Source organism: Stegostoma tigrinum, chromosome 16 (genome assembly GCF_030684315.1).
Source record: "Stegostoma tigrinum isolate sSteTig4 chromosome 16, sSteTig4.hap1, whole genome shotgun sequence".
Taxonomy (NCBI): Eukaryota; Metazoa; Chordata; class Chondrichthyes; order Orectolobiformes; family Stegostomatidae; genus Stegostoma; species Stegostoma tigrinum.
The window spans coordinates 55,650,211-55,672,941 of NC_081369.1; positions in this window are offsets into that span (position 1 = coordinate 55,650,211).

Below are 22,731 nucleotides of genomic sequence, written 5' to 3' on the forward strand. Positions count from 1 at the left end.
ATCTTTTCAGCAGAGTTGGGGTAAAAGATCAGAATTGTTTAATAGGTGATGAAAGGGGGAATATCATTCACTTACTTGTGAAAAGAGTTCTAGTCCGGGATTCTCTCAAGATAAGTTTGAAGGTTGAGTTAGTAGTCAGGAAGGCAAATGCAATGTTGGCATTTATTTTGAGAGGACTTGACAATAAAAGCAGGGATGTACTACTGAGGTTTTATAAGGCCCTGGCCAGGCCACATTTGGAGTATTGTTTGCAGTTTGGGTCACTTATCTCAGGAAGGATGTACTGGCCCTGGAACAGGTTCAGAAGAGTTTCACAAGCATGGTCCCAGGAATGAAAATCTTAATATATGAGGAACCTTTGAGTATTCTGGGACTATACTCATTGGAGTTTCGAAGGACGATGAGGGATCTAATTGAAACTTACAGAATACTGAATAGCCTGGACAGAGTGGATGTTGGGAAGATGCTTCCATTGGTTGGAGAGTCTAGGACTTGAGGGCACAGCCTTAGAGTAAAGGGAAGACCGTTTAGAACGGAGATAAGGAGAAACTTCTTCAGCCAGTGAGTGTCGAATCTATGGAATTCACTGCCACAGAAGGCTGTGGAGGCCAGGTCATTGAGTATATTTAAGACTAGATAGGTTCTTAATTATCATGGGGATCGGGGGGGGGGGGGGGGGATCAAGGGTTATGGGGAGGAGGCAGGAGAATGGGGTTGAGGAACTTATCAACCAGGATTGAATTCAGGTGCCGACTCGATGGGCTGTTTTGCGTCATTTCTGCTCCTATGTCTTGCAGTCTTAAAATTGGGATATTTTCCATTCTAGCTACAGAAGAGAGAAATCTTCTATTTTGGCGGCATAAGTGTATGAAAACGCTCCCATTCAGTCGTACAGAGTCAACATTGGTAAACTGTAGGGTTAAATGTTTTTCAGACAAATAAAACTTTTTAAAAAAGTATTGTCATTTAAAAGTTTCAAGCAAAGAGTAAAGCAGGAGTGAGATATTGCAGAATTGAAAAGCTTGAATATGAGATTCACAAATAATCACGTTAGGAAGTAAATAATATTGGCAGGAAAATTTCTGAGATGGGCCAAATAGGCCTTCAACTCAGACATCTTGGAAAAAAAACATAGTTCTTACGATATGAATTGCCTTTGCAATAGATACTGCATCAGAAACTGAATAATTAAACATACTTTTGAGTTCAACTGAGACTCTAGATGATGCTGTGAATATTCATCAAGTCATAGAAGAAAATATTCTACAAATGTTTGAAAATTCCTTTAGTCTTAGAACAGGTAAATTTCTTGAAAGAGCAAAACTTGACAGAAGAGTTCAAAATCTGGTGGAGTTCATGGATATTTTCATTAACAAGCTTTGCAGATTGGTGAAGAATTGTGGCTACAGAGCTACAGAGCAGAATCATAAGTTACAGAGTTGTTATCAGTAGTGTTTGAGCCTCTGTCAGATTTATTACAGTACAAAGAAGATTTTACATTGGAGAATGCATTCAGATGAAGCAAAGTCTGAAAAGAACAATCCTGAGAGAACAAAGCCAAACTCATGATGGGAGATCTGCAGAAACAATTCACAATTTAAAAAGTCCATAAAAATACATGTGAGAAGCTAGTACAGAGAATAGGCCAGGCAGCAATTATTAAGAATCAGTGTCAACGCTTTGGAGCAAGGAAACCCTATTGAGCTAACAAATGCCCAGAAATTTTTAAAAAGAATGCTACACTCTGTGAAATGTTAGGTCATTGCCAGAAGATGAGCAGACAAGAACACCGTTACAGAGGTGTGAAAAGACAAATAGTTACTCACACAAAGAAATCAATGAGTCAGAGCAACCTACAATAGAAGAGAAATTCAATTCTTTTTGGAATTTGGGATCCAAACAATTACATTTGGCAAGAAGTGACTTATGACAATGGACATTTCATTAATTTTAAGCTTGATGTATGGGTGAGTGTCATTATATTATCGGATTGTATACCATAGGTAGAGAAACACTGCTTACAGTTTAGAATCCCTACAGTGTGGAAAGAGGCTATTCAGCACATTGAATCTGCATCAACTTTCCAAAGAGCATCCCACCCAACCCCATTCTTCATTACCCAATGCTATTCCTGTTAGCCTGCACACCCCTGGACCTACAGGGCAATTTAGCATGACCATTCCAACTCACCTGTATGTCCTTGGACTGTGGAACACTGCAACTTTACAGGATCAGCAGGAATGTTTTCCATTCCTTTCAACCCTGAAGAGAACTCACATAACAAAAATCAGCAAAAACATGCGAGAAGGTACAAGTTGTAAGCGAAGTAATGAGTTGTGAGACCCATTTGAGCTTGTTGAAGAAGCGTTAACTGAATTTGTTCAGATAACAGCGCAGCATGGCAAACAAATTACTATAGCAGATTCAAAATCGATGTCAGAGGACTAGGCAACATGATTCCACTAGGAACTTTTCAATTCTTCATTTTCTAAAGAATAATGATCAGTAGCAGTGACAGAGTTCACGTTAAGTAAACAGGAATCTGCAAGTAGCATGATGGAGGATGTAAACTTGGTGGGTTTGCCACTAAAAAGACCAAATGAAGTGAAGGAAAATGGTCAAGCTAATCAACAAGTATATATTAAGAGTTGACACTTCAAAACAGGGCTATCAGCAGATTGAGAACAGGTTTGCTCACGTAGGTTGCAGATGGGTGCATCCAGCTACGTTGAATCCCACATGAAGGTGAAATGACTAATGTCTACAGATCCATGCCATTTTATAGAAAAACAAACAAACAGACTAGTTTGGAGATGCGAGATATAGTATTGAAGAAAATGTCTGTTTTGATTGTGCTGCCATCTTTTTTTATTCACTCACAGGATGATGATGTCACTGGCTCGGCCAACATTTATTGCCCATCCCTAATTGCCCAGATGGTAATTAAGTGTGAACTATATTGCTGTGGGTCTAGAGTCACATGTAGGCCAGACCAGGTAAGAAGGCAGATTTCCTTCCTGAAAAGACAGTTCTGAACCAGACAGGTTTTACCTGATAATCAACAATGGTTTCATGGTCATCATTTAGCTCTTAATTCTGGAATTTTTCTTCAAAAATTGAATTCAAATTTGATCATGGTGGGTTTAGAAGCCAGGTCCCCAGAACATCACAGGAATGTCTCAGATGACAGGTCCCCCACTTGATATTATGTGGCAATTATCTGTTTTGGCAGGGAAAAATTCCTCAATGAGGAAAATTGAAGGGATTGAGGGCCTTCCAGATAAAGTATTGAACTTACTTCCAGATTTAGCAGGAGCAACATCCTTTATATAGGATATCCAAGAGACGTAAGGTTATTCAGTTGAGAGGGACTTTAAAGACCTCATTGAGCCAAGAGGAGAATTTTGCCCCACAGTCCTCAAGTCAAAGACCTACTAATCTTTCAAGCCTGAAGAAAGCGCATGCTAGTAGAACAATTAGACCTCCAGACTGCCTGAATTCTGAAGTGATAGTCTTGTGGTGGGAATGGAGCAGATGTACACCAATATAGAATTGTTCATTATAGAAATAAAGCTTGGGGATGTGGGAAGATGTTGTATTGGGTAATGGCTGTGGTACCAATCACGTAAGATTTGCGATTTTGGGTGGGTTGCTGGCAACAGTCCTCCCTTTTTTAAAATTCATTCATAGGATTAGGGCATTGCTGGCTAGGCGGCATTTATTGCCCATCCCTAATTGCCCAGAGGGCAGTTAAGAGTCAACCACATTGCTGTGGGTCTGGAGTCACATATAGGCCTGGCCAGGTCAGGATGGCAGTTTCCTTCCCTAAGGGACATTCATGAACCAGATCGGTTTTTCCTGACAATCAGCAATGTATTCACGGTCATCATTAGATTCCCAATTCCAGATATTTATGAAATTCAAACTCCAACATTTGCCATGGCGGGATTTGAACTCGAGTCCCCAGAACATTATCTGGGTCTCTGGGTTAACGGTCCAGCGATAACACCACAAGGCCATCGCCTACCCATGTTCTGTTCATATAAGCAACATGTTAATAAGTTCGGTGGCCATTGGTGAGGCTGTGTAGTCAAAGAAAATTAAGTGGTCGATGAAAATAAACAGAGCTGGAATGAAAAATGATCAAAGTGAATTCAACATGGCATTACGAGGCACCGCATCCCTTGTGCATTTTCTAAAGGCTTTTATCAGGTCAGTGGACACAGCATGATCCCTTTCAACTGACACGTGGGTAAATAAAGTCAAACAGTTGGGCGTTCTGAGCCCTTCCACAGCCAGCTATACAGATCTATTGATGGCCAACTTGTTCAGGACCAAGAGCATGTCCATGATGAGGCCCCCACTCCTCTTCCTCGATTTGCCCAACCCACTTCAGACAGGCTGCCCACAGACCAGGATTGTGGGGCAAAAGTGTAAGCAAAAATTTAAGAGCTGCCCCTTTGAGACAATTAAACAGGCTGCAGGTTAAAATACTCAAAGTAAACATAGGAAAATTTCCTCCAGGGCAGAAAAAAATTACATGTAACCTGGCACTTAATGAACCCATTTAATATTTTACTACATGAGACAGTCTCGTGTAATTCTCTCCACCCAGCTCCCCCCAATTGGGAAGAGGCAGAATCCTTTCATAGAGGGATCTCCACTACCCCCCAACTCCACCCCCCCCCCAACCCGAGGGGTTCCACCCCCAGAGACTGGCATGTTATGCCTGGGCGTGACTGAGCAGTGGACAAAATTGAGGGAGTAGAGAGTGTGCAGCAGCTCTCCATGGAAGAAATGGCCATGGGCCATTTTGAAGGGCACCGTGGGAATTGCTGAGTTAGCTCACATCGTGGGATGCCACATTCTGAGGAAGGATCTAGTATACGGAGGCCAATGTTGACATACAGATGGACAGCACCAATCCATCCAAAAGCTCACTGCATGCCTGAAACAGCTCAATCTGTTTTGTGGAACCAAGTACCACCAACAACAAGTCTGGCAGATCTGTACTGAGAGAAACAGAGTTAATGTTTTAAAGTCTGTAGTATCATGGAGATGTATGGCACAGAAACATATCCTTCAGTCCAATTTATCCAGGCCAACCAGATACTTTAAATAAATCTAATCTCTTTTGCCAGCATTTGGCCTATATTCCTCTAAACCCTTCTCATTCATATACCTATCCTGATGCCTTTTAAAATGTTGTAATTTTACCAAACTCCACCACCTCCTTTGCCAGCTCAGTCCATACACACACCACCCTCTGCATGAAAAGTTGTCCCTTAGGCCCCTTTTAAATCTTTCCCCTCTCACCTTAAACCTACACTTTCTGATTTTGAACTGCCCCACCCTGGGGAAAAGACCTTGTCTACTTACCCTATCCATGCCCAATATGATTTTATAAACTTCTATAAGATCACACTTAGCCTCCAACTCTCCAGAGAAAATACCCTCAGTCATTTCAGCCTCTCCCTGTTGCTCAAACTCTTTAACCTGGCAACATCCTTGTAAATCTTTTCTGAACCCTTTCAAGTTTCACAACATCCTTTATATAGCAGGGAGACCAGAATTGAATGAGGTATTCCAAAAGTAACCTAATCTATGTCCTGTACAACTGCAACGTGACCTCCCAACTTCTAAACTCAATACACTGACCAATAAAGACAAGCACACCAAACGCCTTCTTCAATATCCTACCTGCATGAGACTCCACTTTAACATTTTTAGTTGTTCCTGTCTCCACAGACGCTGCCAGGCTTGCTGAGTTTCTCCAGCTCTTTTTCTTTATTAATTTTAAATTTTCAATATTCACAGTGTTTTACTTTTAGCCGACTGGCTTAATCTCAGACAGCCTCTACTTTGACTGTTTTATTGAGCAGATATCATAGTGGAGGGTGAGCATCAGTATGTATAGGCCACTTAAGAAAGGACAGATGTAGCATGATTATTGAGTACTTCTAAACATCAGATGATTGGGTAATAAAATGGCCTGTTATTCTCTGGCATTGTGGGACACTGTGAGCAGATTAACAGTGGAGTCATAACGTGCTCCACATTGACTCGTTCTGCCAATTGGTTGACAACTGAACTCTGTGACCTTGTACTGATTTCATCTGCATTGGAATAAATATTTTCAGGTGCTGTTTTATCAGTAATGAATGAGACATAGAAAAAGTGCTTCATCCATTATTAAGAGGAAGGCTTATAGTAAATTATTGAATGCACAACAGTGCTTTGATTTACTGATGCCTGACCTTGGATTAATATCTGAGTGCTTGCTTGTATTGTAAGTGCTTACCATCTATAAGTATATAACTGTTAGTCTTTGCCATTCTATTGAGTTGCAGTCCATCTACCAAAGTCCTTGTAAAAGCAAAATGCAGCATTGTTGGAAATGTACTTGATTGTTCCACATTTTTCACAGAACAAAATAGACATTGCAAGCATTTGTTTTTTTACAAAGCCATTTAATGACTTCACGAGATATGATCTTGAATTCTCGTAATACAGTGAAAGGAGGAACAGAATCAAACACGTAATCGCCATTTGGCCCTTCGAATTAATTCCTGAAACCTGACCATAGAATCCCAACATTGCAGAAAGAGGCTATTCAGCCCATCAAGTCTGAACAGACTCTGCAAAGAACATCCCCTCCCAGACCACAGTTCTATTCCCCTATCTACTGAGGTTAATCCACCCAACCTACTATCCCTAGACACTACAGGACACTTTAGCCGGACCCATCCACCTAACCTGCACATCTTTCAACCATGGGAGGAAACTGGAGCACCTGGCAGAAAGCCACACAGAATGTGGGAGAATTTACAAACTCCACGCAGACAGTCGCCAAGGCAGGACTCGAACCCAGGTTCCTGGCACTGTGTGGCAGCAGTACTAACGACTGAGCCACCATGCCAATTATGCATAAGTAAAAACATACAACTTGGAAACTGATTTTGCATCTGTTCTGATGATGCCAAGTTCAACAAGAGGGCCTCTGAAATGTCCTCCTTGTCCTCAAATGAGGATTCTCCACCACTGTAGTTGATAGGACACTCAGATGGGTCTGACCCATTTCCTGCACGCTATCCCTTACTTCCTCTCCTCCCTCCTACAACAATGATAGGGTCCCCCTTGTCCTTACCTAACATTCTACCAGCATCTGCATCCAAAGGGTCATTAGCTGCTACTTCTGCCACCTCCTATGGGATGCCATCACCAGACACATATTCCTCTTCCCTTCCTTAACAGACTTCCGCGGGACCATTCATTTTGGGACACCCTAGTTCAGTCCTCCCTCACTCCTGCACACAACCACACGGCACCTTCCCATCCGATTGCAGAAGGTATAGTACCTGCCCATTTACTTCCCTCCTTCCTCAATAGCCAAGCCCGCAGACACACTTTCCACCTATTTCCCATTACTCTCCTATCCAATCTAAATTGTGAATGGTGAGACAGGGCACAACCTTCCCTCTGTGTGCCTGGAGAGGAATCTTGCAAGGAGGACATATAATTTTATGAATTGTCCCAGGGAGATACTTGCCATATTTTGTGCCATCTCATCAATGAAGTTTTGGGTGTGAAGGTCCATGGGTGACCGACAAAGTGGCCAATTAACAGCGAGCTTAATGTCTCAACTCACCACGGGGCTTATTTCCTATTCTCCTGTCAGGTGAGAAAAGTAGCTGGTCTTGGGTGAGCTGCTGGCTGGGTTGGGGCCTGGGTTGAGGGCTCATTTGTTGCATCCAAGTGGCAATCTAGTATAGACGTAGAAAGCAAGGAGATGACCATTGAATGCTATGCCTCTCATTTTGCCTGAGATAAGGAGAAATGTTTTTGCTCAGGGAAGTGTGAATCTTTGGAATTGCCTACACAAGGGGATTGTGTCAACTCAGTCTTTGAGTATATTTAAAGTCGAATTTGATCAATTTCTGATTACCAATAGTATAAAGGGTTTGGAGGATAGTCTTGGCGAGAGCCATTGAAGTGTTCAAACAGCAATAATTGTTTTAAATGGCAGAACTGGCTCAGAGAGTGAGTGGCCTGCCATTCTGTTCCCATGCTTTGTTGCCTGTTCATATGTTCTATTGAATATCAAGCCAGCCTTTCTTGTTCTCTTTTCTAAAATATTTTGTCTTTGGCCTTAATCATTTGAATACCGGTCATCCATCAACTTTGTGCTCGCTGGCCAAAATTGCTTTCTGATAAAACAATGCCTTGATTTTAATATTTTCATTCTTGCTTCCTAATCCCTTTGTTACCTCACCTCTTCTTATATCTACAATCTCCCCAGACCTACAGCAGTCTGATAGAGGTATCTGTGCATCTCTGATTCTACGCTAGGCCTGAAACTCTGGAATTCATTCCTTAAACACCTTACTTTCCTCAGACAGGAAACTCCTCAAAACCTGCTTCATTGATCAGGTTTGTGATCATATACCATAATATCTCCTTTGGTGTTTCAATGTCAATTGTTAGCTTCATAAAGCTCCTGTGAAGTGCCTTTGTGTATTTTTTTGCTATATTCAAATGTGAACATGTAAAATAAATCAAAGTTGTTGTTGTCATTGATGATGTTTTTTAATTCATTCATGAGATGAACGATTTGCTGGCTGGGCCAACATTTATTGTTGATCCCTAATTGTCCTTGAGAAGGCAATGTTAGGTTGCCTTTTTGAACTGTTGGTTCTAATTTTGTGTAGGTAGACTGACAATTTTGTTAAGGAGGGATTTCCGGGATCATGACCCAATGACAGTAAAAGAACAACAATATTTTTCCAAATTAGGATGGTGAGTAACTTGGAGGGGAACTTACAGATCATGGTGTTCTCGTGTATCTGCTGCCCTCGTCCTTCCGAATGGTTGTGGTAGGATTGGGCAATGCTCTCTAAAGGGCCTTGATGAATTTTCATAGTGCACCTTGTAGATGGTACCCACTGCTGCTACTGAGAGTCAGTGGTAGAGAAAGTGAATGTTTGTGGATGTGGTGACAATTAAATGAACTGCTTTGTTCTGAATAGTGCCAAAATTCTTCAGTGTTGTTGAAATTGCAGTCATCTAGGCAAGTGGAGAAAATTCCATCACACTCTTCACTTTGCATTGTAACTGGTCGACAGACATTCTTGAGTCAGGAAGTGATTAAGCTTTATTCATTTCTTTTTTACTTTATTCATTCATGGGATGAGGGTGTCGATGACTGGACAGCAGTTATTGCCCATCCCTAATTGCCCAGAGGGCAGTGAAGAGTCAACCACGTTGTTGTGGGTCAAGAGTCATGTGTAGACCAGACCAGGTCTGGATGGCAGTTTCCTTCCCTAAAGACGTTCGTGAGCCAGGTGGGTTTTCCATAACAATTGACAACGGATTCATGGTTATCATATGATTGTTAATTCCAGTCATTTTTTAAAATTGAATTCAAGTTCCAGCATGGTGTGATTTGAACCTGGGTCCCGAGAACGGTATCTCGGTCTGTGGATTAACAGTCCAGGAATAATACTACTAGGCCATCCCCTCTCCGGGATACCTACCTGCAACAGGATACCTAGCCTCTAGCATTCTCTTGTAGCTGTGTATTTATATGGTGAGTCCTGTGGATTTCTGGTCAATAGTAACTTTCAGGATATCAAAAGCAAGAGATTCAATGATAAAGTCATTGAATGTCCGGTGGCAATAGTTAAATTGCCTTTTATTGCCGATGGATATTGCCTAGCACATGTGAGGCAAGACGTATTGTTACCTGTCAGCACAAGCCTGCAGTGATGTCCTAGAGCTGAGATGATGTCCCTCCATAAACCTTGGATTACATAGGTTCCATTCAGTGAAATGATTTCCCTAATTTCCATTGACGCTTTCTCGCTAGCACTTCTTGATGCCATACTCAGTCAAATGTGACCTTGATATCAATGATAGTTACTCTCACTTCATCACTGGAATTCAGCTCTTTTGTTCATGTTTGAACCAAAGCTAAAGAGGGGTCTGGAACTGAGGAGGCCTGGCAGAACCCAAAATAAGGGTTGGTGAACAGATTATCACTAAGAAAGTTTGTTGGTGCTTTTTCTATCTCTTTCCTGATGTTCAAGAGCGGTCGGTTGGGATAGCAATTGGCAGGGTTGGATTTGTCCTTCTTTTGGTGTATAGGGAAAACCTGGACAATTTTCCACATTGCCGGGTAGATGCCAGCATTGTAACTGTACTGGAACAGATTGGTTAGGGGCAAAATGGGGGCTAAAGCACAAGTCTTCAGTACTATTGTGAAAATGTTGTCAGGGCCTATTGCCTTTGCAGTGATTAGTGCATCCAGCTGTTTCTTGGCATCACGTGGAGTGAATCAAATTGGCTGAAGACTGGTACCTATGATGCTGGGGATCACTGGAGGAGGCTGAGATGCATCATCGACTTGATACTTCTAGCTGAAGATTATTGTAAGTGATTCAGCCTTACCTTTTCCACTGACGCACTAGGATCCCCCATCATTGAAGATGTGCATAATTATGCATTATCCTTCTCTCGACAGATGTTTAAAGTTGCCCACCCATGTTCAGAGCTGGATAAGGAACAGTTGCAGAGCTTAGAAATGCTGCTACTACCATTTGGTACAAACATAGTCCTGCTTTGAATCTTAACCAGGGTGACACCTCATTTTTAGGTCCTGGTCCTTGTATGTCTTCCTGAATGCTTCATTGCACTAATTATAATGGTTTAGTGGGGAAATGCTGTGCCATTGGGTTGCAGATTATGTTTGTTTACTATTCTGATGGCTCATAGAGCTGCCTGGATGCCAGACTAGAATTGTTAGATCTGTTTGAAGTCCACCCTATTTGACATGGTGATGCTACAACACAACATGATGAAGATTATCTTCAATGAGAAGATTGGGTTTCATCTCCACAAGGACTGTGTGGTAATGGTGTCATGGACAGATGCATCTAATGCAGGCATATTGTTGAGGAACAGGTCAAATATGATTTTTCCTCTTTATCGATCGTACCCCAAGCTTATATCATTCTGATGAATGTCAACATGCCACTCAGTCATATTGTTCCTGTTGGATGATACCCAAATCTTAAAGTATTCTTATATTTTCAATTTTCTTACACCAGGCAAAATTACAAAATATTTATGTTTCTCCTTCTCTAAAATCTTAATGTCCTTTGTCTGATGTGGTGCCTAATATAAAAGAGTCATCATAACAGAGGTCTTATAAAAATATTGATCCTATCTCTCCTGTGTGAAAAATATAGAGGTGTGGGACTAGTAAAGTTCAACATCTACACCTCTTGCTGCCTTGCAAAGGCAGGCAACATCATGGGCTGGCATGGTGGCACTGACACTTCACAGTGCCAGGGTCCTAAGCTCAATTCCAGCCTCATATGAAAGTCTGTGTAGAATTTGCACATTCTCCCTGTGTCTGTGTAGGTGTCCTCTAGGTACTCCAGTTTCCTCCCACAGTTCAAAGATGTGCAGGTTAGGTGGATTGGCCATGCTAAGTTGTACATATTGTCTGGGTGTCTGCAGGTTAGGTGAATTAGCTATGGGAAATACAGGGTTATAGGGATAGGCTAGGGGGGTGAGTCTGGGTGGGATGCTCCTCAGAGAGTTTGTGCCGACTTGATGGGCTGAGTGGCCTGTTTCCACACTGGAGGGATTCTATGATACTATGATCTTCAAAGACCCCTCCCAGCCCGGTTATAATCTCTTCCATCGGGCAGGAGGCACAATAGCTTAAACACAGGAACCATCAGTTTCAAGAACATCTTCTTCCTCATTGTTATTAGATATCTAAATGAATGTCTCAAATTTCAAATCTAATGTTGATCTTGCTTTCTGTGCAACTTTGTAGTCCTTGCTCTGTTCTATCATCTATGATCTTCATATGGTATGATCTGCCTGTACTTCATGCAAAACAAAACTTTTCACTGTACCTAGGTACATGTGACAATAATAAGTCAAATCAAATTAAAGAGTTCCTCCTGCTGACATGGATTTGATAGGCAACAAAAAGCCCTTATCCCTTCAGTAACCATTCAATTGGAATAGAGGTGAAGAGGCTCCCCACCGTTCTGAAAATATACTCTTAACTCCTTCTGTTTTTCTTTTCTTCTGAATAAATTTTATACACATTCTTATTCTTTGCCATATTCCTTGAGCCCTAATCTTATGCAATTTGTCTGTTCAAAAATTCTTCTCAATTTTTTCAGCTCCAAAAGGAAGAATGTGACTATGATGTGAAAGTTTGCTTCTCCTGAAGGCAATCTGATACAGTAATAAAAACAGAAATTACTGGAGAAAGCCTTCTCTCCCCACAGATACTGTCAGACCTGCGGAATTTGTCTGACATTTTCTGTTTCTGCTTCAGATTTCCAGCACCAAAAGTATTGTGATTTTATCTGATACAGGGGTTTGTTGTACTGTAACCTACATTATTTGATTTCCAACTCTTACATTGCATAATAATTAATTTGACTGAAACAGGAGAACAATGTTTCTTAAAATATTTGATCAAATATAGCTACACGTTCCTTTATTTATTCCTTTCTGCAATCATTTTTTTAATCTCCATTGTAGAGTTACAGTTAAATTGGATAATTCCTAGTCAGGTCCACAGTATGCAATTAATTGCACCTATTCATTGTGATGCAGACAGTTTGCTAAATTGGTGCTGCTTGCTGTTTTGTATGATTGCTGTGCACAGTCAGTATGATCCAGGCCTTATTTAAAAGTAGTCTCAGCCTCTTAAAGGAGAGGTGCAGTGTAGCTGGAAGATGTAGTGCAAGTCCTTTTTGAAGTGAATTTGTTTTGAAGGGTATGCCAGAGAGAGTGTACCAAGTTGTGCTAACAATGAACTAGAAGCCTTGGGTGCCAGACCTGGAGAGGCATCTTTGATTCAAAGTGAGGGCCCCCCAGAATGTATTCACAGAGGCAATTCGAAGAAATAATGGTGGAGATCAAGGCCAGATTAGTGGCAACAGGAATATGGATGCAGCACACAAAGATATTTGACAATTTGACATGAGTGTCAAGCTGAGTGTGTTTGATTTTCAAATGTTATATGTGCATGACTAACTGCTCAATTTACTGCACTCCTGTCATTCATCTACCAACAAGCTCCATCACATGGTTCTCAACCCTTTTACCCTCATATACTTAATACTGTCACTCATTTGATGGCTCAGAGCAAAAGAGGAAATTTTACATTCATAGCCATTATTCAATTTTTAATCTGCCACGTCATGTGAATAAATCAACCCTGGTAGAACATAGGCATTTTTTTTCAATAAATCAAACATCATAGATATTAAATAATCTGCATTATGGTTTACCGATTTCTTGCTTTGTACAAGATGCACAAATATTATGCTATTAATTAAAATTAACACAAATTAAGTACTTTAGAAAAAGATAAACAAATAAAGCTCCTTGCTGAGGGAAACGAAGAAATGTGCAATTTGACATTGAAATGTTTGTCATGTCTCAATTGGAGCCTATCCTACTTCTGAGTTGAAGTCCCACTCTAGGCCTTAAGCACAGAAGTCAGGCTGAAATTCCTGTGCAGTGCTGAGGGAATACTACACTGTCAGAGATGATGTGAAATCAACACTCAATTTACCTGTCAAGGTGTAGACAAAAGATCCTATAACACTATTTTGAAGAACAGGGCTATTATTGCAAGTGAACTGGCTGACATTTATCTCTCAATCAACATCTAATTGCCTGGTTACCATCACATTGCTTTTTGTGGGCAAATCTAACCTTACAACAGGTGACTACACTTCAGATGTAATTCGTTGGCTGTGAGGCATCCAGTGATTATAGATTCTTACACAGACCCTTTGGCCCATCAGTTCTGCACCGACATAACTACCATCAGAAGCAAGCCAATCCCAATTTCCTGTGTGTGTGTGTCAAATCCTTGAATGTTATGGTTGTGCAAAGTGCTATGTAATACAAACCCCCTTTCTTTCAGTGATGGTTTGATATTGGTAAGAATGAGAACATTTCAGAAAATTTAAACCAACTTGTAAGTTTCCAACCATTGCTGCAGGATATTTGTGTTATACTCCATTTAATAGCTAGTTTCTAAGGAACCTCTTATTAAATGCTTCTGGAGCAAGTAAGACTTGACAGAGGACTTCTGGCCTAGAGGTAGGGGAACTATCCCTGCGTGACAAGAGTTAACAGGTGTGCAAATGGATTAGGAGCTGATGTGGGCCACTTGGCCTCTCGAGCCTGTCCTGCAATTCAATGAGATCACAGCGGATCTGATTCTTCCACATTTTCTTCTTGTGCCAAAAGCCTTACACCTTTTGCTTTTCAAGGATGTATCTACCTCTGTCCTAAATATTGTTAAAGACTCAGCTTCCATTGCCCTTCACAGAAGAGAGTTCCAAATTTGCAAGGCCCACTGTGATATAAATAAAAACTTCATTTCTGTTTTAAATGGGCGACACTTTATTATACCCTAGGTCTAGATTCTCTACATGAAAAAACACACTTTTCACTCCACCCTGCCAGAACCTTCAGGATCAAATATGTTTTGCCATCTCTCACAAATTTAGATAATATGCTTTGTTTTCATTCTTCCTCCCAAAATGGACGATTTGACATTCTTCCGCATTGTACTTTGCATGTCAGATCTCTGCCCACTCACTTAACATAGCTATACCCTTTGTAACTTCTCTATGTCCTCTTCACAAAGTACTTCCTACCATTGTGTCATCAGCAAATGTACCAATCTGCAATAGCACCATTACCTTTAGTACTTTCATTCAAGCCATTTATGTAACTTACAAGAAGATGAGGGACCAGTTCATGTCCCTGTGGGAGGTGATGGTCTAGTGGCATTATTGCTGGAACCTTAACCCAGATACCCAAGTAATGTTCTGTGAAACTGGGTTCAAATCCTGCCACAGCAGATGGTGGAATTTGAATTCCATAAAAATCTGCAATTGAGAGTCTAATGATGACCATGAATCCATTGCCAAATATCAGGAAAAGCCCATTTGGTTCACTAATGTCCTTCCTTTCCTTTAGGGAAGGAAACTCCCATCCTTACATGGTTTAGCCGACGTGACTTCAGATGGAGCACAGTGCAGATTCATTGTGGCAAATATCTGTGGAGGAAGATAGCACTGGAGAATTGCACTTTTACACTTTTCACTATACTCCTTTATTCCTACACTTTAGTACACGTAACAATAAAATCTAAATCTAAATCTAGACCCACAGCAATGTGGGTGATTCTTATCTGTTCTCTAAGCAATTAGGGATGGCAATAAATGCAGGCATAGCCAGTAAACTAATCCATTGAATTAAAACAAAACACCATTCATTATACATTGTCAACCAAAATTGATACATTTATGCTCGTAGACTGGCCAATCTTCTATCATGCCAATATGTTACTTACTACATGATGAGCTTTTAATTTCTGGAGTAACCTTTGATGTGGCAAGTTGCCAAATGCCTTCTGGATATTCAAGTACAATACACCCACCAGTTTACTCTTCATCCAGTGTAAATGTTATGTCTTCAAAGGACTCCATTAAATTTATTATTCATGAGTTCCCTTCACAAGTAAAAATGACCATAAGACCATAAGACATAGGAGCAGAAATTAGGCCATTCAGCCCATCCAGTCTGATCTACCATTCAATCATGGCTGATAAGTCCCACAAACCCATTCTCCTGCTTTCTCCCCTTGATAATCGAGAGCCTATCAATCTCAGTCTGAAATGCACTCAATGACCTGGCCTCCACAGCCTTCTGTAGCAGTGAATTCCATAGATTCACCACTCTTTGGCTGAAGAATTTTCTCCTTATCTCCATTCTAAAAGGTCTTCCCTTTACTCTAAAGCAGTGTCCTCGGGTCCTCGATTCTCCTACCAATGGAAGCACCTTCCCAAAATCCACTTTGTTCAGCCACTCAGTATTCTGAAATGTTTCAACTAGATCACCCCACATCTTTCTAAACTCCAATGAATGTAGTCCCAGAATCCTCAAATGTTCCTCTTATATTAAGCTTTCCATTCCTGGGACCATTCTCATGAACCTCTTCTGAACCCACTCCAAGGCCAGTACATCCTTCCTGAGATATGGGGTCCAAAACTGCGCACATGAGAATAACAAAGGGTAGTTTTTCAAAACTTCCTAACCTTACTGAAGAAGATGTATAGTCTACCCATTGATATCCATCCCACTGTTTTTCTTGATTATGACCAACACAGATTCACATGAATGGAAGGCATTTAGTCACCCAAATTACATTCTAAGTTAGACAAATGTTGTGACATCATTATGCAAGGATGTTGCCAGTCCTGACTGCATTTCAGGCTACCAGGTTAGTTATAACCCTTACAGTATGGAAGCAGGCCATTTGGCCCATTGAGTCTACACTGACTGTCTGAACAACATCCCACCAAGACCTGCACCCCTCCCTTACTCTTTCACTGCATTTCCCATGGCTAATCAACCTAGCCTGCACATCCCTGGCAATTTAGCATGATCAGTTCAACAAACCCGTACATCTTTGGGCTGTGGGAGGAAACCGAAGCATCCAGCGGAAGTCCACACAGCCTTGGTAGAATATGCAAACTCCATGTAGAGAGTCACCTGAATGGTGAATGGAACCCTGGCCCATTGCTGAGAGGCTAACCAGTAACGCTAACCGCTGGTCAACTGTGCCACAGTGAAATGCAGAGAGAAACTTTGTCTTTTTTGGAAAAATGTTCCTTGGTCCCAAGCTGAGAAAGGCAATGCTTTAAAACCACCAGTATCACATTTTTTCATTGCCTGCTATACAGTTTCAGCGATTTGAGTGAGAACTAATTTCTTCCAAATTTTCATTCAGATATGATGGGTATTGTGACCAGAACTGTGACAACCCAAATCTCAGGCATTTACTTTCATGTTAATTGATAAAATGGAAAGAATTGCAAGTTTAGAGGATAGTTCAATACTCATTACATTCCATGGGCTCATTTTCGACTTAGTTGCATGAAGGAAGAATCGTCATTCTGAAAGTAGCTCGCATATGAGGTAGAGCATCAAGAACCACTTTTGTCCAAATACTATTTATTTTAGGAGTGAGTGATGGGAGTTTTATAAATAGCCTCATTTTGCTTCGCCAGATTTAATATCAGCTGCTGTCCAGAAAGCAAGCACTGAGTGGCCTTCCAATAAGAGTGGGGAATGGGAGGGGTTAGGGGAGAAGACTTCCCAATATAGCAGATTCACGTCAGTAATGGGTAGGGAGGAATAATTCCAGCACTAATATTGATGTTAGATAATATTTATATCCTATAGAAGCATGATATAACCTCTTTTTCCAAACAAGACCTACAGAACCACCTGCTGCATGTACTCAACAGCTGAGCTTGTTTAACTTTGTCTGATACAGTGAACTCTCAATGTCTGTGTTGCTGGAGTGCAGTGACATAGAGTCATAGAGTGATGCAGCATGGAAATAGACCACTCAGTCCATCTATTCCATGCCAACCATGTTCTCAAACCAAACCAGTTTCATCTGCATGCGTTTGGCCCATATCCCACCAAACCTTTCCTATCCATGTACTTATCTAAATGTCATTTAAATATTGTAACTGATGTATCATAATGAACCATGTAATCTGAATGAATTTGTAAATCAGTTTTCAAAGCTCACATTTTTCAAATATGACTGCTCAACATTTAATTGTTTTTCTACTGAGGTGAATCAAACCAGTTTTAGCATAGTTTCTGTTTGGCAAAGAAGAACAAGCTCAGCCCAGGCTTGAAGCAAAGGCAAGTTATAGTCAGAATAGAGAAAAATAGGATTTTATTGAGATTTCAATGCCAAAATGGGAACTAAAGAGAGTCCCTTGTATGAGGTTGCCCATTACTCTTCGAGGACAGCAATAGAAAAGTGTTCAGGATGTTGATTTGTACTGCCAATTCTCTGTATTCAAGTAACATTAAAGTCGAAAGGTGTAGTTCACACTTATCCTGTTAGTTTGCATCTGGTCAACTTGTATGTAGACTCTGCAAGTGATGTTTTACATGGAGTTTTTACAACAATGACAACTTGTATTTATACAGCATTTCTAACATAGTAAAACATCCTAAGGCACTCGGGAGAGTTAGCATGAGGCAGTACGGGTGAAAAGTAAAGTCGTCATAGTTCCAGAGGACCATAGGGGCTGCTTTCTCATTAGACAGAGAGTGAGAGGGAGACAGAGACAGAGAAAGAGACAGAGACAGAGACAGAGAGAGAGAGAGGGAACTAGTGATGAGTTTAACTTAAGGATCACCAGGTCTCAGGTGAGTGGTGAGGTGGAGAAGGTCTACCTTCATGGTAAATTCAAACTATAGTAGCCACTGAGCCTCATAAATGGTCAATAAGAAAGACCTCCAGAAGCTTGGTCAAAGAGGTAGGTTTTAGATTGTGTCTTAATGGAGGAGAGGTGAAGGTGCTTAAGAAAGGGATTCTGGAGATCAGAACTGAGTATTCTGAAGGCCTCACAATAGTGGACACTGAACGTTGGGGTCAGGCAGGAGATCAGAATTGAAAAAAGCATAAATGGAGGGCTGGAGGACACTGCAGGCATAGGGAAGAAAAGTCCATGTCGATGTTAAAATGAGGATTTCAAAATTCAGTCATTGCTGCACAGGGATGCACAATCAGATGTAGACAAGTGTTTAATTGTCAGGAGTACTTCATTTTTTTGTTGAAAGCAAAGCAAACTCAAACTGATAACATACAGCCAGTTTCCCTGGATGGTAGCAATGTCAAGCTGTATCAGACAGCATACACATGAGGATGTAGACTGCTGTCAGGCTTTTTTAAAAATGTGTCATTTCTACCTTGAGAACTGCAGTCCAAAAAGAGGAAACCCAGTAATAGACAGTAAAAAGCTTTTTCTTTACAGGGTTGGAAGAATCCGATTGCACAAATTGCAATCTTTAAATTGATTTATTTTCCCACTGTGCCTTCTTCTCATTCTCAATCTTTGTCGGATGATGTTGCGGTTCAAAAACATGTTCTGGAGTAAAAGGAAAAAAAAAACAGCATCTCGTAGTAGCATAATAATCCATTACACAGACAGATGACATTAATATCTAGTTTCCCTGACCCAAACTTACCCACATTTTGGAAAAAAAGGAAGATATATTTGTCGAAAGTGAACTTGAATTTCACACAATCCAGATAAAATGGCCCAGGCTATATCCGTGAATGGAGTTATTTTTATTGAATTATACCAAGATTTATTTTAAGATCTGGACTATTTTTAAAATAAAAAATCACTATCCTGGCCAGTGAGTAGATTAATGGGACAACACTCCATTGAGTAATCTCTTATCTACACTGGATCATTGATCTGTGCAGCACTAAAATAATACAGCAATTAAATCTTTTATAAAATAAAACATCATTGAGCCACAGGAATAAAGCCTGATGACCTCTACTAGGCTGAAATACCCTTTGACTCAATTTCTTCCTTTTCTCACCCTTGTTCCTCTTCTCCTCAACCATCCTCTCACTTTTTCTCTCCCTGTTTCTTCTTTGCTTCCCCTCTCTACTACTTCTCTTTCTTCTTTCGCTCTTTTTACTTGTTTAACAATTGCAATGCAAGGAGATTCCAGTTTCAATGCAGTTTCAATTCCTGTACCCCCAGAAGTCACCATGATGACCCTGCTTTCTCAACCTTAACTGAGGTGCCACACTCCTCGAGTTAAACTCACCATCCATTGTCTCTCCCGAATGAGTGGGCATTCTATGGCCATGCTCACATATTGTTCAAGCAGTGCTAAGATACTATCTTTAGTGAAACACTGTTATATCACCACACTTAAGAATTTCTTCCCCAAACCTTGGAAAATTGATCAACTTTATCCCTAGTTCTCTCAACAAAACATAAAATAAATTGACTTTAGTCAGAGTGATCTGCAATGTTCCTTTATTATCACAGGGGTCCTAGGTCATCAATGAAAATTAATTTGCAAATACATATCAGGTCGAAGTAACTCCTCACATTCTGAATGCCCTCATTTTCCCAATGTACAATAGCTCATTGTTGTGACAGTGAATCTCTTGAGATACTTGAGATACCTGCTGTGCCTGAGCAGAATTACAAGAGACAATGGCAGCTCAAACTACACAATTCCAATGACACAAAATCAGAGTTGTAACCTTATGGCATTTTCTTAGAATTCATTTTATTTGGAGCCAAATAATGCCCTTACTTTGAAGAGATGAACGATGTGAAATCATATCATGTGAAGCTTTACTGCCTGGACCAAGAAGTCTCTTTTCAAGAATGATGGTGTTGGTCACTGTAAGACTCAGTAGGTATTATTAGCAGTCCCCTTGCTGTAAAGTTTTGATGTGTTAACGTCATACGTGGTGATTAATTTCAAACAGGTATCACATTATTTAACCCAGCCAGGTGAGGATTGATGGGAGATGGTAGGATGATCTATCACTGGAGGCAGGTGGCACTGTATCAGAATATTCGAGAGCTACTCACTGTCACACCTCCTGCAGAATGCTTCACTAATGACCCCCTGCTCACCATGTGATTCCAGAAATCAATGCACTGCCTTCAAGGTCAACCTGCTGCTTGGAAAACTCTTCAGGATCAAGCAGATATATTGTGTTTATTGGGAGAGAGCGTGGGCAGTTACTGGCAGCTCATTGTATCTGTGTCAGCAGCAGTATTTAAATATGATTCTTTTCACTGAAGTGAGGACCTGAAACAGTGAAAAACGTGAAAAACCACTTTATCCCTAACTAGTGCAGTCTTATGTCTCTGTGATCTTCCCATCAAGACTTCCTCTTCCTAGATTTCCTTCAGGAAGTTGGGTGATTGCGTCTAGGTGTCCGTCACCACTGCAGAGAGGGGTCCATTTTTGTCAATAAGACTTTTGCATTTGTGTATAGATAATAAAGTGTGAAGCTGGATGAAAACAGCAGGCCAAGCAGCATCTCAGGAGCACAAAAGCTGATGTTTCGGGCCTAGACCCTTCCGTCAGCTTTTGTGCTCCTGAGATGCTGCTTGGCCTGCTGTGTTCATCCAGCTTCACACTTTACTATCTTGGATTCTCTAGCATCTGCAGTTCCCATTATCACTTTTACAATTGTGTTTCTCATTCAGGTGATGACTGTCAGCGCCGGAAGATTGATCGCCTTCCGCATTTCATATACCTCTGTTCTAAACATTTGATTTATTTTGAGTTGATTCAAACTAAAACTCCCCTTTACTGCCAACACTGCTGTAACCTCAATGCTTAAAAAGGTATCTTCTATGATGTCCATTCCACCCACCTCTAAACCAGGCTTCCAAAGGTTCTTATTAATAGTTTCAAATTAGCAATAGTTTTCCACACCATTAGTGAATCCCTATTTCACATTATTCATATTTATTTCAAAACAGAATATTTCGGTCAACACCATAGAAAATGCCATAACACGGTGTGGAGCTGAAGGAACACAACGGGCCAGGCAGCATCAGAGGAGCAGGAAAGCTGATATTTCTTCAGAAATGTCCCGACCCTTCTACATCAGCTTTCCTACTCCTCCGATGCTGCCTGGCCTGCTATGTTCCTTCAGCTCTACACTGTGTTATCTCAGACTCCAGTAGCGATTGTCTTAGTATCTCACATGGAAAAGGCCTTCATTTAAAAGCTATAACTTATTGATCTTTTATTCCCGAGCCAGGATGTTATAGGGTCAATTTCCATTCTCGTGACTCGAGCACAAAATGATTACTGGTGTCTCCATGCTGCATTGAGGGAGTGCTGCATTGTCGGATGCATTGCACTTTGATGAACATTGGAAGTGATGCCCAATCTGTTCACTCAGGTGGATGATGGAGATGCCTTGACTCTTTCTAAAGCAGATGCACAATACGTTTCATTGGTGTTCATTGTTAATCCCGACAGTGAGCAAATTGGCTGCTACAGTTCCTAATCACAACAGTGACTCCACTAGGGCATCCCAAACTGTGGGTCATGACAGCGGTCATCAGATGGGATTTGAAGTTAAAAGCTATGATTCAGAGATCCAGAATTAACAGCTCACAGGACCCATGTTCTTTTTTGTTAAATGGAAAATGTGGCTGAACAGATTAATCTTTCTGGTGTTATTCCTGCTTCAAATAATTCCTCAATTCATCTCTCCTGCCCCATCAGCTACAGTCCCTTTCCCACTCACTCACCCCCAAATTGGGTCTTCTCAATCCAGTTCCATTCTGAAGGTTCATGGGAACTTCCAAGCCTTGAAATGAGGTCACCGTTGGAGAGGTTTTGCCATGTTAAAATACGTGACCCATCATGAGGAAGCAAAATGTACTATATTTATGCAAGCTATTTCTCATCCATCAGGGCAAGTTAGGTTCAGAGCAACAGATAATACATATAGGCTTTTCACATTTTTTTTGGTGTTGAATATTATTTTTATATTTTCAAGGAAATTAAACATTTTGAGAAGATTTTCTGTTGCTAAGTTTAGCATCAGCTTGCCATTGAAGAGTTACATAGATCCCCGCCAAATGTTTATACCTGAAGGAACTGGTCAGGGGACTGAGACTGGACCTAGTACTGAGGCAGGATAGTTCTCTAAACAGCTGAAATGTCATTCAATGAGATGAAAGGTCCCCATCTGTGATTCAACGAGATGAGAAGACATTTTCTGCACCATCATGATATTTGTCTTGAAAACAACTTAAATTGAACCATGATTTTTGAGATCAT